Below are 5,712 nucleotides of genomic sequence, written 5' to 3' on the forward strand. Positions count from 1 at the left end.
TCATGTAGGAAAAATTATAATATAGTATTAAAAACTATAATATCAAAAATGTTTAGAGCAGGCATAACAAATATGAGAAATTCAGACACTTTTCTTGTCTTTTCAATTCGGGGTTGGTTCATTGACAGGTAAAAATGTGTGTTTTTATAATATTTCAGCTGAATCATATATAACCACATGCAACAATGCAGAGAAAGATGGGCTCAGTGGACAGTTTTATTTTAAGCAATGACTGGAAATCATTACCAAAATCCATCACTGACAGAAACAATGTGCAACATGTTAAACTTACTGAAACAGTATGAGGAAAAATGTGGGCTTTGTTGCTTTGATGTATGTATTAAAACAGTGAGGAGATGATTACAGTGATGCAGGATGTTTACTCTATATAAAGACATTCGATCATTTTTTGGTCCTCAGTTGAACTGAAATAATTAGACATGGTGATTTATAGTAGCGAACGTTTGTTGTGGTGTTTTGTCAGTGTAGTGTTTGTGCTGTGTAATGCTGGTATTTACATTATTAGCATAGTCATAAATGTTTGTTTACTGATTCTAATGTTTTGTGTTGATCGTTGATGTGATCAACTGTTTTATAGTATTAACAACTGTCACAATTTCCTGTCATACATAAAAGAATTATTATGTGAAAATGACTCGAGACATTCTTACTGCTTCCACGGGATTTAGGATGATTATTAACAGCCGGGTGCTGTTCATCAAATCCACTCCGTTATGCGATCATCAGCAAGTGCGAGCACCTCTATAAAGGCAGTTCTGGCAGTTTTCTGGTCTGACGCATTCAGGTGTGTTTTCACATTTAATGGCACAATCTCCCCAGGAACGGACATCCAAAGAAATTCATCTTAAGATCAGAAAATAACCCAAGAGCTACTTCTCAGACTCTACAGTATTGCATTGTGTGTGTAACCTCTTCATTTTTTCCCAGTATTATAGTTTTTATCTTCTTTTGTAAAATCAGCCACTCTGCTGACAGTACCGTCATTCCTAACTGCGATTGGTCAGATGCTACCAATGCCACCCCTTTCATGTGAATGTGCAGGAGAAAACCATGGGTTAACTTAGCGAGTTCATAACCCGTTTCGTGTGAACAATTATCATGGTTGCTGATGTGAGGATAAGTGAATCCAGATAACAGAAAGATATCCTGGCTATGTTGAATTTGCTTTGTAGTACTGGGCCCTGGAGGCCTTACAGTCATTGAGTCAACTCCTCTAGATTCAGATGTTATCCCAATCCCAAACAAAGTAGATCTACAACAGAATGGTGAAATTATTTAAAATTCATAAATAAATCAAGGTGCTGCTGGGGCCCAGTCCAGACCTCGACTCAATAGAAACTTTTTACTGGGACCTTTAGGGAGCCGTGGATAAACGAACATGCCTGCAAACATCGAAGAATTAAAACGCTGCTGGTAAGAAGAGTGGGTCCAAATTCCTCAGGCACAGTGTGACACAATGATAAAAATCATACAGAAAACAATTACTACAGGTTTTCACTGCTAAAGATGTTCTACAGGAACTGATAACAGATAAAGCTACTGATCGAGGTGTGCACTTAGTTTTTCACAGGACTGCGCCGACTCCTGTGAGAACTTTCTTTTCACATGATTATAGTCATAGCTGAAACACTGTCAAAGTAACAAACACGAGATAAAACAAACCTAAATTAGGTAACATGTGGTAACAACATGCACAGCTTACAAAATGAGGTGACAGAGATTAGCTGTGTAAACAATAACTAACTGTGAACGCAGGCTGTTATTGTTTAGTGTGTGTGTGTGTGTGTGTGTGTGTGTGTGTGTGATGGCAAAATGATGACACACGCATGGGCCTACTGTGGGAAGTGTAACAGATGGGTTTTAAGTACTTTGTAAAGTGTTTATATGTCTGTTTGTGGAGAGATTTTTAAGTGTGATATTGGTGCAACTGTGCAAGATACAGACTAGAAGCTGCAAATGTGAAAGTGAGCCTGGGGCTACTATTAAAGAATACATTTCATTGGAAGGTTCACTAACTGTGTGAACTGGCTCTGAAATATCTGTATGATGGCTAAAGCTGGTTCGCTTCTTTAAATGCAAATGAAAGCTAATTAAAAGGCTATTCTTCAACAGTAGCCCCATGCGTTGTGAAAGGAGAAGAGAAATTGTTGGTGATTATGTGTTGGCTGGACAATGAATAATCTAAATGTTAATTAACAGTGACTTTCCCATTTGAAGCCATGTTGTTTTGAAGCAATGACAGGCTGTTAAACACACAGGTGAGCTATGGACATTATGCTGCTGTATCAAATTCTGCTTATCTAGTTGTTGCCTTGCATGAAAAATGCACATCTCTATAATTCAATGTTACAAAGTAATGTGAAAAGCGATGCACACACTGGAAGCAAGTCGCTGGTTGTTTATAGACATTCCTGGCCCTGGTTGCCTAGGTGACCCTCTTGAATTTTACAGCAGCTCATTGGTTAATCAATGGTAATCGCCACTCTCATTAGTTGTCTCTTCAGTTTATCGCTGGCAGTGTTGGGCAATAAATGTTACAAAGTAGCAAATTATTCGATTAAATTCAGTAATTACATTACCACATTATAGTTTCAATTGTGTTGTTACCTGTGTTACAAAGGTTCTTCAGTTATCTGCACACCAGGTGGATAGAAAGAAAAAAAACATCAAACAGACATTTGTTTTTTCTTCCTGTGTGCTCATGCTGCAATCAGCTGATTGCACTTCAGTGTGGGTGGAGGGAAATGCTGGAGTGGTTCAGTGATCTAGCTTTTGAGGGGTGAAGACATGGACATTGCTTTAATTTTTATTGCACAAAAGTGAAAGCTGCATCCAGGAAAGAAACATCTGCATTATACTGCTAACACAACTTAGCAGACAGAATGCTAACGCAAAGCTAGCAAAGAATCCAGAGTGGCGTTAAAGCTGAGTCTATGCCTACTGCAGCCCAGCAGGCAGACCCCGAACTTCAAGAGGTAACAAAAACAGTGATGAGCAGTCGGTCCCGTAGCCTTCATTTCTTACTAAAGCAGAATTACTGTGGTGATCACTTTGACGCCTCTTTGGGCGAGGAATGAAGTATATTACTTACATTAGTGAGTAAGACATTAAATACATTACTTTTCTTGAGTAATGAATCCAAAACTAATTGTGGGTTCTGCCCACTTTGTGTTGCCAGCACTTATTTCGCCTGTAGTCACCTGAAGTTATCAGATATCATTCACTTTTTAGGATCTTTGATCACCATATTAACACCAAGTAAAAGAGACTTTACTGTAATTGCATCCTGTAAAACATTCCAGTACTAAATTCAGAGATTGTGTTAAAGTTACTAAGCAAACAATCAATACTTGTGTGTTACAGTTCTTTCATATATCTGGATGATGGACTGATAGAAGAATTGTCTTTTTTTTTCTGTGCGGTTATTGCTACAGTCAGCTGACTTTAGTTTGTGTGGAGGGAGGAGGAAAACTGCTGCTCCTCAACTTTTGAGGATGGCTGACATTACCTACAGCTTTATTGCCCAAAAGGATTTCCTCAGGGCTGTGGTGTGAGTCCCCTCATGTCCACCTTGTGTATCTATGACCACTGAGAAAAATGTCAGAGTTGTCATGCTGTGAAATTTACAGAAGACACAGCAGTGACGAGATGTTTTCTAAAGCAAAAAAACAAAGTGCAGGGATAACAATCTCTGCATGAAAGTCAACAAAACAAAGTAGATGACTGTGGATTTCAGAAGGGCAGAAACTGCCCTCCACTCCTGCCTATCAGGAGAGCCGCCATGGAAGTGGTCTCCAGCTTTAAGTACCTTGGTGTACATCTCACGGAGGATCTTATCTGGAGCCACAATACTTCCTTCCTGGTTAAGAATGCGCATCAGCGCCTCTACTTTCTCAGGAGGCTGAGGCATGCTGGACGTTGGAGCTCAGTCCTGAATTCATTCTACAAATGCGTAGTGGAGTGTCCTGTGCTCCTGCATCACTGTGTGGCAGCTGCTCTGTGGCAGAGAAGAAGCCTCTGCTGAGGGCTGTGAAATCTAAACAGAGGATTGTTGGCAGCAGATTCCCCCCCACCACAGACATCTACATAAGCAGATGCAGGAAAAGGGCCTCTTCTATCTGAAAAGATGCTACTGACCCAGCACACACTGTTTGACCCCCTCCCCTCAGGCTGTGGACCATCAAGAGCAGAACCACCAGACTAAATAACAACTTCTCCCCAGAGGTTGTAAGACTGTTTTGAACTCTGTGCTTTGTAGACTCTGCTGCTCCCAGCCAAAGGTAACAGACATGAAACCTTTTTTTTTTTGAAAATGTTCTTATTTATACTAAAGATATGATTATTTATACTTATATATACTTTATACTCTTTTAATGATTAAAAGTAATGCATAATACATTACTTTTTTGAGAAGCAACCACAACAGTTTAATTAGGATGATCATTAATCTGCCTTCAGTCCAAGAAAGACTTCATAAACACAGGGATGATACTGGATCTCCAACAGGATCAGAAATTATGAATGGACAGGATGAGCAACCAATCTCAATGTGACAAACATTTCATGTCAATTTATAGGCTGTTTATTCCTTTCTCTGTGGACTATGATCTTTGCAGATGACATTGCAGTGAGAACTGGGAGCAGATGAAAGAGAGCTTGGAGGGGTGGAGGTATGCTCTGGAGAGAAGAGCAATGAAAAGACAGAAGCAAGACAGAACATATATGTGAATGAGAGGGACACAGGTGAAAAGATGCGAGGAGTAGAGGTAGTGAAGGTGGAAGAGTTTAAATACCTGTGCTCACTATGATGACCTGTACAGCAGCTGAAAGAAGAAGACTAAAAATGACAGTTTTGGTAATTAACTCATACTTTTCCCAAATGGTTCTTTTTTTCTATCAGCTGCATTAAAGAACACGGTAACAACACATGTGCCAAAGCATTTAAGAGGAGTGTTTTGCAGTCTGTCTCCAGGACTTTGTAGTTTCACCACTGCAGACCCAACATCCACAATCACATTAAACGAAACAGCCAGATTCTCACACACTGTGCTTCACTTATTCTCTCTAAGTCCTTATTAATTCTTCTCAACACCTTTCCCTCATCTCATGACATTTTCCATTACGGTTGAAGTAAAGCGGGCAGCAAAAGGAGGTAGGAAGTAACTTTTTGGACTGCTCGAAAGCAGCCTGGACTAGCTTCAGCCCATGAATAAGTAGGACTCAGTGGAAGTAGGGAGCTTTGGGTAGCCCAGACCCTTACAGAGCATTAACTTTCATGGGTTTGATTTTAACACATTTTCAAGGTGAGGTGTTAATTGGTGATTCTAAATCGGCCATAGGTGTAAATCTGAGAATGAATGGTTGTCTGTCTCTCTGAATTATCCCTTTAATGGACTGGCAACATGTCCACTGACAGCTGGGAAAGGCTCCAGCACTCCCGGACTCTAAATTGCATGAGTGGTCAAGGTAATGGATGGATGGACTTATTTGTATTTATAAAAATTTTAAAATAGTAAAATATTTAACATTATGCCTGCGTTTCTTCTTTATGTGGCAAAACAGTTTCAGTAACATTAATAAGTGGGCAGCAAAATCAGGCTGCTCACAGTAACATTTGTCACTATGCTGTGTTAGTTTCACTCCATACAGTGTTGACTGAGGTTAGGCTTAAGATATGTCGCCATGCAGCTG

Source organism: Neolamprologus brichardi, chromosome 14 (assembly GCF_056152115.1).
Source record: "Neolamprologus brichardi isolate AB-2024 chromosome 14, ASM5615211v1, whole genome shotgun sequence".
Taxonomy (NCBI): Eukaryota; Metazoa; Chordata; class Actinopteri; order Cichliformes; family Cichlidae; genus Neolamprologus; species Neolamprologus brichardi.